Source organism: Hyla sarda, chromosome 8 (genome assembly GCF_029499605.1).
Source record: "Hyla sarda isolate aHylSar1 chromosome 8, aHylSar1.hap1, whole genome shotgun sequence".
NCBI lineage: Eukaryota > Metazoa > Chordata > Amphibia > Anura > Hylidae > Hyla > Hyla sarda.
The window spans coordinates 219,673,591-219,687,560 of record NC_079196.1 but is presented as its reverse complement, the minus strand read 5'-3'; the positions used below and the strand labels follow the sequence as shown (position 1 = coordinate 219,687,560).

At 40.5% G+C, this 13,970-nt stretch overlaps 1 protein-coding gene across 7 annotated transcripts in view; it reads left to right on the top strand.

The window, feature by feature from the left end:
• Positions 1–13,970, top strand: part of LOC130285555 (syntaxin-binding protein 4-like) — a 186,675-nt gene that overhangs the window by 134,960 nt on the left and 37,745 nt on the right. The window contains exon 1 of one of the 7 annotated variants that reach the window (XM_056537113.1): positions 4,453–5,856. The exons of the other annotated variants lie outside the window; for them this stretch is intronic. The gene's annotated coding sequence lies outside the window, so the exon portion shown is untranslated. Of the gene's footprint in view, positions 1–4,452; positions 5,857–13,970 lie in introns of those variants that run through there. 7 annotated transcript variants of the gene reach the window in all.

The window sequence follows — 13,970 nt, the reverse complement described above, 5'->3', positions numbered from 1 at the left end:
ATACTGCTCCTATATACAAGAATATAACTACTGTAATACTGCTCCTATATACAAGAATATAACTACTATAATACTGCTCCTATATACAAGAATATAACTACTATAATACTGCTCCTATATACAAGAATATAACTACTGTAATACTGCTCCTATATACAAGAATATAACTACTATAATATTGCTCCTATATACAAGAATATAACTATTATAATACTGCCTCCTATATACAAGAATATAACTACTATAATACTGCCTCCTATATATAAGAATATAACTACTATAATACTGCTCCTATATACAAGAATATAACTACTATAATACTGCTCCTATATACATGAATATAATTACTATAATACTGCCTCCTATATACAAGAATATAACTACTATAATACTGCTCCTATATACAAGAATATAACTATTATAATACTGCTCCTATATACAAGAATATAACTACTATAATACTGCTCCTATATACAAGAATATAACTACTATAATACTGCTCCTATAAACAAGAATATAACTATTATAATACTGCTCCAATATACAAGAATATAACTACTATAATACTGCTCCAATATACAAGAATATAACTACTATAATACTGCCCCTATGTACAAGAATATAACTACTATAATACTGCCTCCTATATACAAGAATATAACTACTATAATACTGCTCCTATATACAAGAATATAACTAGTATAATACTGCTCCTATATACAAGAATATAACTAGTATAATACTGCTCCAATATACAAGAATATAACTACTATAATACTGCTCCAATATACAAGAATATAACTACTATAATACTGCCTCCTATATACAAGAATATAACTACTATAATACTGCTCCTATATACAAGAATATAACTAGTATAATACTGCCTCCTATATACAGGAATATAACTACTATAATACTGCTCCTATATACAAGAATATAACTACTATAATACTGCCTCCTATATACAAGAATATAACTACTATAATACTGCTCCTATATACAAGAATATAACTAGTATAATACTGCCTCCTATATACAGGAATATAACTACTATAATACTGCTCCTATATACAAGAATATAACTAGTATAATACTGCCTCCTATATACAGGAATATAACTACTATAATACTGCTCCTATATACAAGAATATAACTACTATAATACTGCCTCCTATATACAAGAATATAACTACTATAATACTGCTCCTATATACAAGAATATAACTAGTATAATACTGCCTCCTATATACAGGAATATAACTACTATAATACTGCTCCTATATACAAGAATATACCTACTATAATACTGCCCTTATATACAAGAATATAACTACTATAATACTGCCTCCTATATACAAGAATGTAACTACTATAATACTGCCTCCTATATACAAGAATATAACTACTATAATACTGCCCCTATGTACAAGAATATAACTGCTATAATACTGCCTCCTATATACAAGAATATAACTACTACAATACTGCTCCTATATACAAGAATATAACTACTATAATACTGCTCCTATATACAAGAATATAACTACTATAATACTGCTCCTATATACAAGAATATAACTACTATAATACTGCCTCCTATATACAAGAATATAACTGCTATAATACTGCCCCCATGGTTGGAGACTTTTCTGTCCTGTCTGGCTCTGCTCTCTTGTTGCTGAGTGTTGATCTATGTTTTCGGTGCTGTGCCGCCATCTCCTCCCCGTTGTTTCTGTATCAGGCCTCTGTTGGATATACACACGTCTCCTGTATCTAACGATAATTCGCTGTAACATTTAGGCCAGTCGGTCCCTATGGCGTATTTAGATGACAAGTGGTATCAGTGTTACAGGGTGACCTCCTTATGACTGCACCATTACATGAGCAGCTCTGTGTGGTCAGTGATGAGCTGATATGGCGGTGTTACATGAAGTGATAAACCAGGATGGTTATTGTTGGGGGATGGGGGATGGCATGGTATAAATGTGTATAATAGAAGTGACTGTGACCAATACTGTACCGGGAGGCAGATGTGACTTTGTTTTACTGCAGTGTGGATTTTATGTGTCCATTACCACAAAGAGTTAACACTGAAGCTACAATAGGGGGGATTGATCAAACCTCGTGCAGAGCAACAGCTTCCCACCCTTTCAGACCCCAGCTTTCATTTTCCACGCTGATGTCCTACATTTTAACCTTTTAGATGTCACCTGAAATCCTTTTGTAGGATGGACCCTGAGGAAGGAAAGGCTAGTCCCCGAAACATGTTTAGTACAATCAAGAATTTTGGACCTTGCATAGTTCCTGGTATACTAGCATTGTATTTCGTCTACTGTCCATGATGGTCTAGAGGTTTATCTCTAACATAGTCCCTGGTGATCTATCAATGTATTTCTGCTACAGTCCCTGGTGATCTAGAGGCTTATCTCTAACATAGTCCCTGGTGATCTGGTGGACAGTGTATTTCTACTAAAGTCCCTGGCAATCTAGTGATTTATCCATTACATAGTCCCTAGTGATATAGCAGTGTGTTTCTACTTAATTCCCTTGTGATCTAGAGGTTTATCTTTAACATAGTTCCGGGTGATCTAGTGGACAGTGTATTTCTACTACAGTCTCTGGTAATCTAGAGGCTTATCTCTAACACAGTCCCTGGTGATTTAGCAGTGTGTTTCTTCTACAGTGTCTGGTGATCTAGAGATTTATCTCTAACATAGTCCCTGGTGATCTAGTAGTGTATTTCTACTACAGTGTCTGGTGATCTAGTGGTTTATCTCTTACATAGTCCCTGGTGATCTAGCAATGTATTTCTACTACAGTGACTCGTGATCTACTGGTTTATCTCTCTTACATAGTCCCTAGTGATCTAGTGGTTTATCCATTATATAGTCCCCAGTGATCTAGCAGTGTTTTTCTACTTAATTCCCTGGTGATCTTGAGGTTTATGTTTAACATAGTCCCGGGTGATCTAGCAGTGTATTTCTACTACAGTGTCTGGTGATCTAGAGGTTTATCTCTAACAAAGTCCCTGGTGATCTAGTAGTGTATTTCTACTACAGTGACTCGTGATCTACTGGTTTATCTCTAACAAAGTCCCTGGGGATCTAGTAGTGTATTTCTACTACAGTGACTCGTGATCTACTGGTTTATCTCTAACAAAGTCCCTGGTGATCTAGCAATGTATTTCTACTACAGTGTCTGTTAATCTATTGGTTTATCTCTAACATAGTCCCTGGTGATCTAGTAGTGTATTTTTACTACAGTGTCTGGTGATCTAGTGGTTTATCTCTAACAAAGTCCCTGGTGATCTAGCAGTGTATTTCTATCACAGTTTCTGGAGATCTAGTGGTTTATCTCTAACATAGTCCCTGGTGATCTAGTAGTGTATTTCTACTACAGTGTCTGGTGATCTAGTGGTTTATCTCTAACAAAGTCCCTGGTGATCTAGTAGTGTATTTCTACTACAGTGTCTGGTGATCTAGTGGTTTATCTCTAACATAGTCCCTGGTGATCTAGCAGTGTATTTCTATCACAGTTTCTGGAGATCTAGTGGTTTATCTCTTACATAGTCCCTGGTGATCTAGCAGTGTATTTCTACTACAGTGTCTGGTGATTTAGTGGTTTATCTCTTACATAGTCCCTGGTGATCTAGCAGTGTATTTCTACTACAGTGTCTGGTGATTTAGTGGTTTATCTCTTACATAGTCCCTGGTGGTCTAGTGGTTTATCTCTTACATAGTCCCTGGTGATCTAGCAGTGTATTTCTACTACAGTGTCTGTTAATCTAGTGGTTTATCTCTTACATAGTCCCTGGTGATCTAACAGTGTATTTCTACTACAGTGTCTGGTGATTTAGTGGTTTGTATTATAACACAGTCCTGGTGATCTAGTAATGAATCCTAACACAGTCCCTGGTGATCTAGTATTGTATTCTAAATACAGTCCCTTGTGATCTAGCATTGTATTCTGAATACAGTCCCTGGTGATCTTGTAGTGTAGTCTGAATACAGTCCTTGGCGATCTAGTACTGTATCATAACACAGTCCCTGGTGATCAAGTATTGTATTCTGAGTAGAGTCCCTGGTGATCTTGTAGCGTATTCTAAATACAGTCCTGGTGATCTAGTACCATATCATAACACATTCCTGGTGATCTAGTAATGAATCCTAACACAGTCCCTGGTGATCTAGTATTGTATTCTGAATACAGTCCCTGGTGATCTTGTAGTGTAATCTAAATATACAGTCCTTGGCGATCTAGCACTGTATCAAAACACAATCCTGGTGATCTAGTATTGTATTCTAAATACAGTCCCTGGTGATCTAGCATTAAATTCTGAGTAGAGTCCCTGGTGATCTTGTAGCATATTCTAAATACAGTCCCTTGTGATCTACCAATGTATTCTGAATACAGTCCCTGGTGATCTTGTGTGTAATCTAAATATACAGTCCTTGGTGATCTAGCACTGTATCAAAACACAGTCCTGGTGATCTAGTGATGAATCCTAACACAGTCCCTAGTGTGTATTATAACACAGTACTTGTGATCTAGTAATGTATCATAACACAGTCCCTGGTGATCAAGTATTGTATTCTGGGTAGAGTCCCTGGTGATCTTGTAGGTAGCGTATTATAAATACAGTCCTGGTGATCTAGTACCATATCATAACACAGTCCCTGGTGATCTTGTAGATAGTGTATTATAAATACAGTCCTGGTGATCTAGTACCATATCATAACACAGTCCCTGGTGATCTTGTAGGTAGTGTATTATAAATACAGTCCTGGTGATCTAGTACCATATCATAACACAGTCCCTGGTGATCTTGTAGGTAGTGTATTATAAATACAGTCCTGGTGATCTAGTACCATATCATAACACAGTCCTGGTGATTTAGTACTGTGTTATAACACAGTCCCTGGTGATCTACTAATGAATCCTAACACGGTCCCAGGTGATCTAGTAGTGCATTCTCGATACAGTCCCTGGTGATCCAGTGATATAGTTCGCTCCCGGTGAAGGTCCATAGTGACCCAAAGGAATATATTTCAACCTAAACTCCAGTAATGCCGCCTTTCTCACTTTGTTTGTATATCCAGTCCCGCGTGGACCGGCGTATATCCTTTCCCCGATCCTCAGATATCCAGGTGTCTATTCCATATTGTGGTGCCTTGGTGGGGTGTAGGGTAGTTGGGGGTGTTGCTGTAGTATATGAGGGGTTAATTTAACCCCTGTCACTCGTGACGCCAGGCTGAGGGTTAACACTCTGAGGTAATGTTGGGCCTATCGCCACCCTTCCCAAGAGCCATAGGTGAGTGTAGAATAACGGACTGTCCACAACCGGTCCTGAACTGAAAAACTTGTAGAAACTTTACTGAAGATTTTCTGTACATGCAGTAACGGTCCAGATAACGGAGTCTATATACAGCACAGCAATGACTGACAGATGGTCGGGACCGGTAAGTTCTCTTTGGAGTAGGAGAATTAGATTGCATAGATCCGCTGGATTTAGGGGTTTGTTTAGGTCCAGGGATCTAGCGAAGATTTCGGCAATTGTAAGAACTCAATTTGGATTATGGCCGAGGCCGCGAGGCTTTGGCCTAGTGGTTGCCGATGGCAGCTGCGCAGATCCTACCTCCTCAGCAGCCCACGAGGAAAGAGAGGGATTAATGGCCGCCGCTCCCTTATATGGGCAGGGGCTGAACCGTTTTAGATTGGTCCATGTCAGCTGTCACTCACCGTTAGATAGGATTGTGGGTGATCACCTGACTAGAACCACTAAAGGTCCTTTAGCAAACCATAGAGTTCTGTGAACCAAGTCACATGACCCGCAGGTCCTGCAACGCTAACAAGGTAGGTATCTTAAATATATATATTTACACTTTTATTTACACAAATTTTAGCTAACTGAGGGGTGACGAGTAGAGATGAGGGAACTTACAGTAAATTCGATTCGTCACGAACTTCTCGGCTCGGCAGTTGATGACTTTTCCTGCATAAATTAGTTCAGCTTTCCGGTGCTCCAGTGGGCTGGAAAAGGGGGATACAGTCCTAGGAGACTCTTTACTAGGACTGTATCCACCTTTTCCAGCCCACCGGAGCAGCGGAAAGCTGAACTAATTTATGCAGGAAAAGCCATCAACTGCCGAGCCGAGAAGTTCGTGACAAATTGAATTTACTGTAAGTTCGCTCATCTCTAGTGACGAGGGGTTAACTAAAGAAGAGGACCCCCACTGTTCCTAGGGACTCTGACTTTGGGGACCACAAGGTACGGTATGAAATATGATACCGGGACACCACAATATCTACTACTGTCATTTCTTAGCCCAGTCCCTGGTAATCTAGTGGTTACCGATTCGTCTCTAGGGACGAGACGCGCTATTGTCTTCTGGTGTCACTCCCCGCCTTAATCTGTTATAGTCTTTTATTTATTCATATATTTATGTTTTTTTATATATTTTATTTCTTCATTTTATTTTATTTATTTATGTATTTATTTATTTTATATATTTTATTTATTCATTAATTTATTTTAGTTATTTATTTATTCATTCATTCATTCATTCATTTTATTTCTTTATTTAATTTCATTTATTTTAGTTAAGTCAATCATTCATTAATTCAATTTATTTATTTTTGTTATAATAAAGTCTACTCCACCCGCGCTTAAAGGGGTACTCCGGTGGAAAACTTTTTTTTTAAATGAACTGGTGCCAGAAAGTTAAACAGATTTGTAAATAACTTCAATTAAAAAATCTTAATCCTTTTAGTACTTTTTAGCAGCTGTATGCTACAGAGGAAATTCTTTACTTTTGGAATTTCTTTTTTTTTTTTGTCTTGTCCACAGTGCTCTCTGCTGACACCTCTGTCCGTGTCAGGAACTGTCCAGAGTAGCATAGGTTTGCTATGGGGATTTTCTCCTGCTCTGGACAGTTCCTGATACGGACATCGGGTGTCAGCAGAGAGCACTGTGGAGAAGACAAAAAAATAAATAAATAAAAAATTTCCTCTGTAGCATACAGCTGCTAAAAAGTACTGAAAGGGTAAAGATTTTTTAATAGAAGTCATTTACAAATCTGTTTAACTTTCTGGCACCCCTTTAACCCTTTCCTTACCGTACGAACAACAGACAACAAAAAAAACCCCGGTGTCAGCTGGTGATGTAACCGTCCGTCGTCCCGCCACAAGGGCTTGCCGGTCATTGTGCTGAACATAATCACTTTTCAAGAAAAAAAGATTAGTTCCTGGCGGTTTTTATTTTATGTCGGGAAGAGATGGCTTATAGGGGATCAGTGCGGGGTTCACACGGGGGGTAGACGGCGGAGGTAATCCTCCCACCCCTACCAAATACAGAGCAATGTTTTCTCACCAGGTGCCTCCAGCTGTTGCAAAACTACAACTCCCAGCATGAAAGTTAAACAGATTTGTAAATTACTTCTATTTAAAAAAAAAAAAAAAAAAAAAACTTAATCCTTCCAGTACTTATCAGCTGCTGTTATGATCCACAGGAAGTTCTTTTTGAATTTATTTTCTGTCTGACCACAGTGCTCTCTGCTGACACCTCTGTCCATGTCAGGAACTGTCCAGAGCAGGAGAGGTTTGCTATGGGGATTTTCTCCTACTCTGGACAGTTCCTAAAATAGACAGAGGTGTCAGCAGAGAGCACTGTGGTCAGACTGGAAAGGAAATTCAAGAAGAAAATAACTTCCTGTGGATCATAACAACAGCTGACAAGTACTGGAAGGATTAATATTTTTTTTAATAGAAGTAATTTACAAATCTGTTTAAATTCCAGTGGAGTACCCCTTTTAATTTGGTTATCCAGGATTAGAATGGTTATCCAGGATTAGAATAACAAAATAACAAAGGTGACCCCCCCCCCCCCACACACACACACACAAAAAAAAAAAAAAAAAAAAAAAAAACAGCGCTGCACCTATCCTCAGGTTGTGTGCGGTATTGCAGGTCAGGTGCTGCTCTAGGAGCTGGAGTTTTGCCACATCCAGAGGTGCACAGTTTGGTGACCGCTGTTTCGGATGGACAACTGGTCCCACCGAAATCATCAGGTCTGTTATTTGGGCACCGTATGGGAGTCTAGCGTTATTGACAAGCTGCCTTGTGCAATCGTGGTGACCTGAGGGCGTATGCTGGGACTTGTGGTACTATTGTAGGTCACTGGGGAGGCGAGTGGGTAAACAGTCCCTTCTATCTCATCCCCAGGCCACCCAAAGCTTTTGCAATGGAGGCCTGTACATGTTAGGCTGCGCTCACACGGCCATCTAGACCCGTCCCGTTCTTCTCTTGTCAAAAATGGACAATAATGGATGCAAGTAGAGATGAACGAACTTACAGTAAATTCAATTCGTCACGAACTTCTCGGCTCGGCAGTTGATGACTTTTCCTGCATAAATTAGTTCAGCTTTCCGGTGCTCCGGTGGGCTGGAAAAGGTGGATACAGTTTTAGGAGACTCTTTCCCAGGAATGTATCCACCTTTTCCAGCCCACCGGAGCACCTGAAAGCTGAACTAATTTATGCAGGATAAGTTATCAACTGCCGAGCGGAGAAGTTCGTGACGAATCAAATTTACTGTAAGTTCGCTCATCTCTAGATGCAAGTGGATGTTATCCGTTTGGATCCGTTATTGTTCAGTTAATAAACAAAAATAATTTTTTTTTTTTTGTTCTGAGCATGCTTAGAAGTAAAAAAAAAACGGATTGAAAAAAAACTGATACAAACGGATGACATTAAAGGCTCATCCGTTTTCCACAGACTTCAATGTTAAATTTACTGTATCCGTTTTTTTTCCCCGTTTTTTTGACGGTGGAAAAAATACTGCATGTGCCATTTTTTCTGCCATCGAAAAAATGGAAATGAGCGCAGACGGGTGCAAACGGATGTAAACTGATTTTATTTTTTTTTTAAATCCCATTGGCATGAATGGGATTTTTTTAATCCATTTACAGCCTGCAAGAACGGAACCTGGAGAAAAAAAACGGGGACAGTAGTACGAGCGAGATCCCTCAGGGGCGCCCCCCTATGGGCAGGTGGAAGGCGGGGCTCCCCCCTATGGGCAGGTGGAAGGCGGGGTGCCCCCCTATGGGCAGGTGGAAGGCACGGCGCACCCCTATGGGCAGGTGGAAGGCGGGGCGCCCCCCCTATAGGCAGGTGGAAGGCGGGGCGCCCCCCTATGGGAAGGTGGAAGGCGGGGCACCCCCCTATGTGCAGGTGGAAGGCGGGGCGCCCCCCTATGGGAAGGTGGAAGGCGGGGCACCCCCCTATGTGCAGGTGGAAGGCGGGGCGCCCCCCTTTGGGCAGGTGGAAGGCGGGGCGCCCCCCTATGGGCAGGTGGAAGGCGGGGCGCCCCCCTATGGTTAGGTGGAAGGCGGGGCGCCCCCCTATGGGCAGGTGGAAGGCGGGGCGCCCCCCTATGGGCAGGTGGAAGGCGGGGCGCCCCCCTATGGGCAGGTGGAAGGCGGGGCGCCCCCCTATGGGCAGGTGGAAGGCGGGGCGCCCCCCTATGGGCAGGTGGAAGGCGGGGCGCCCCTGACACAGGGAGGCGAGGAGAAGGGACAACACAATTTTCCTTGGCAGCTTGTTGGCGGTACCAAACACAATCTTGAACTCCCAGCTGGTGATGCTGAAAGGGTTACTTGCGTGCATGCAGAGGAGAGGTTTTGCTGCTTTGTGTCAGTGAAGGAATTTGGTTGATTTAGCTCGGAATAGGTTATTTTAGATTTCTGCTTTCCCATTACATGGGCTATTACTTGTGTTCATTAAAGGGGTACTCAGCCCCTTGGCAAAGGATAGGGGATAGCTGGGAACTCCGCAATCTCGCTGGGTGCCGGCGGCGGGGGGTTGTGATGTCACACCACGCCCCCCTCAATGCAAGTCTATGAGAGGAGGCGTGGTGTGATGTCGCGAGTGGCGTGGTCGTCAGTCCAAGTGCTCAGAACAAAATGTTCTGAACGATGGGGCAGCAGAGTACCCCTTTGAGGGTATAACTTGACTAGATCCTCCTTGACATTTCTAGTTTTGGGGGCACTCTAGCACCAGGCCAGTTATGTGGCTTAGGTACTTTCCAGGGGTGTTCTGGGGATTGTATGCAATGTTGCACCAGTGTTTCCCAACCAGAGCGCCTACAGCTGTTGAAAAACTACAACTCCCAGCATGTCCGGGCATGCTGGGAGTTGTAGTTCATGCGACAGCTGGAGGCACCCCTGGTTGGGAAACACTGACCTATACTATATACTACTATATAGTCCAACATGCTGGGAGTTGTCGTTTTGCAACAGCTGGAGGCACCGCTGGTTGGGAAACACTGACCTATACTATATACTACTATATAGTCCAACATGCTGGGAGTTGTCGTTTTGCAACAGCTGGAGGCACCCCTGGTTGGGAAACACTGAACTATACTATATACTACTATATAGTCCAACATGCTGGGAGTTGTAGTTTTCGTTTGGGGCAGCCACTCAGCCACAGGCTGTGTCAGGGCATGCTGGGAGTTGTAGTTAGTAACTAATTGCAACCCTCGAATTTAATTTAAAAAAAGCAATCAAAAAGTAAAAAATGGTCCTGTTAAAAAACTACAGATCGGGGAGCAAAAAATGAGCCTCTCATACAGTTATAGGGGTCAAAATAGGACAAAATTTCCCCCACATATGTGAATCCTGTGATGTCACGCATATATAATTAATCATGCAAATTAGCATGGCCGGTATATATATATATTTTATTTATTTATTTTTTATTTTTTGCAAGAAAAAGTTTTTTGCAAACTAAGGGCAGTGACTCAGGGTTTACATCGCCTCTGGAGCACATGGCTTGATATGTGTCTGGAAGGTTCTAGTAGGCTTTTCCTTCCATTGCTTCCTATGGGAAGCACTGCTCTGACTTTTGGCCACTAGATGGCACTGTAAACTTGTAAACTCTTCAGTACTGTAGATATAAATATATATATATATATGTATATATATATATATATATATATATATATATATATATATATATAAATAAATAAATGTCGGGGGTGACCTACTTGTAACCCTTGCAGCATCAGGCAAGCTCAACTGAATAGAGAGCGAACACATAAATCACATGACATGTCTCTTAAAGTAACAGTACCTCCGAAACCCAACCTCATACCTGTTGTGGGCCATTACATTTTTGTAGACACTGCATGACACATTTGGACAACTTTGTAGCATTACTTGTTAACTGAAGTATAGTGATATTATTAGGACATTGTACATCTGTATTTTGGGCACTGTATGGCGGTATTAAATAGTAACCACCATATAAACTCCAGGAAAAATACAGTTGTCTTTTATTCATTTTCAGGAGTACTCTGCTGCTCAGTGTTTGAAACAAACTGTTCCGAACGCTGGAGACAGCGCCGGGAGCTCATGATGTCATAGCCCCGCCCCCCTCATGACATCCTGCCCCGCCCCCTCATGACATCCTGCCCTGCCCCCTCAATGCAAGTCTATGGGACATCATAAGGGGGCGGGGCTATGATGTCACGAGCTCCCGGCACCGGCTCCAGCATTCTGAACAGTTTGTTCCAAACGCTGAGCAGCGGAGTACCCCTTTAAGCATTTTAATGTGGTATAATTTAGATATTACATTGTGGTGTTATTTAGGCACTGTATTGTGGTTTTATTTAGGCACCGTATTGTGGTTTTATTTAGGCACCGTATTGTGGTTTTATTTAGGCACTGTATTGTGGTTTTATTTAGATATTATATTGTGGTGTTATTTAGGCACCGTATTGTGGTTTTATTTAGGCACCGTATTGTGGTTTTATTTAGGCACTGTATTGTGGTTTTATTTAGGCACTGTATTGTGGTTTTATTTAGGCACTGTATTGTGGTTTTATTTAGGCACCGTATTGTGGTTTTATTTAGGCACCGTATAGTGGTTTTATTTAGGCACCGTATAGTGGTTTTATTTAGGCACCGTATAGTGGTTTTATTTAGGCACTGTATTGTGGTTTTATTTAGGCACTGTATTGTGGTTTTATTTAGGCACTGTATTGTGGTTTTATTTAGGCACCGTATTGTGGTTTTATTTAGGCACCGTATAGTGGTTTTATTTAGGCACCGTATAGTGGTTTTATTTAGGCACCGTATAGTGGTTTTATTTAGGCACCGTATTGTGGTTTTATTTAGGCACCGTATTGTGGTTTTATTTAGGCACCGTATTGTGGTTTTATTTAGGCACCGTATTGTGGTTTTATTTAGGCACTGTATTGTGGTTTTATTTAGGCACTGTATTGTGGTTTTATTTAGGCACCGTATTGTGGTTTTATTTAGGCACCGTATTGTGGTTTTATTTAGGCACCGTATTGTGGTTTTATTTAGGCACTGTATTGTGGTTTTATTTAGGCACTGTATTGTGGTTTTATTTAGGCACCGTATTGTGGTATTATTTAGGCACTGTATTGTGGTTTTATTTAGGCACCGTATTGTGGTATTATTTAGGCACTGTATTGTGGTTTTATTTAGGCACCGTATTGTGGTATTATTTAGGCACTGTATTGTGGTATTATTTAGGCACTGTATTGTGGTTTTATTTAGGTACTGTATTGTGGTTTTATTTAGGCACCGTATTGTGGTATTATTTAGGCACTGTATTGTGGTTTTATTTAGGCACTGTATTGTGGTTTTATTTAGGCACCGTATAGTGGTTTTATTTAGGCACCGTATTGTGGTTTTATTTAAGAATTTTAATGTAGAACTGTTTAGGCATTATCTTGTGATATTATTTAAGCCATTACATTGTGATATTTTTTTTAGGCACTGTATTGCGGTATTATTTTGGAATTGTATAATAGTATTACTTGGGCACTGCTGGTATAATTATTTGTGCATTTATATTGGTATTATTTGAGCACTCTATTTCAACGTTATTAAGGTGCTGTTTAGTTCTATTATGTAGGCACTATATGGTGGTATTATTTAATCATTGTGGGGGAGAATTATCAAAATCTGTCCAGATGAAATGTTGCCCTGTTGCCCATAGCAACCAATCAGATCTCTTCTTTCATTTTTAACAAGGCCTCTGCAAAATGAAAGCAGCGATCTGATTGGTTGCTATGGGCAACTGGACAACTTTTCCTCTGGATGAATCTCCCCCTGTGTGATATAATTATTTTGGCACTGTATGGTTGTATTATTTGGGTGGGGTATGGTAATACAGTATTATTTGCGGACTTCATAGTGGTATTATTTAGGCAGTATATTGTAATACTATTTAGGAATTTTAGTATTATTTTTTTTATTACCCTACAGTAGTATTATTTGAGACTGTATGATGGTTGGTATAATTCAGGGACTGTATTGTGGTATTATTTCAGGTCAACGTGTTAAAATTATTAAAGGGGTAATTTGGTGGAAAACAATTTTTTTTTTAAATCAACTGGTGCCCGGAAGTTATACAGATTTGTACATTTTAAATCTATTTAAAAATCTTAATCCTTCCAGTACTTATCAGCTGCTGTATACTACAGAGAAAGTTCTTTTCTTTTTGAATTTCTTTTCTGTCTGACCACAGTGCTCTCTGCTGACACCTCTGTCCATGTAAGGAACTGTCCAGATTAGGAGCAAATCCCCATAGCAAACCTATCCTGCTCAGGACAGTTCCTGACATGGACAGAGGTGTCAGCAGAGAGCACTGTGGTCAGACTGAAAAGAAATTTAAAAAGAAAATAACTTCCTCTAGATCAGTGGTCTTCAACCTGCAGACCTCCAGATGTTGCAAAACTACAACTCCCAGCATGCCCGGACAGCCAACGGCTGTCCGGGCATGCTGGGAGTTGTAGTTTTGCAACATTTGGAGGTCTGCAGATTGAAGACCACTGATCTAGATAATACAGCAGCTGATAAATACTGGAAGGATTAAGATTTTTAAACAGAAAAAAAATACAAATCTGTTTAAGGCTGGGTTCACACCACGTTTTTCA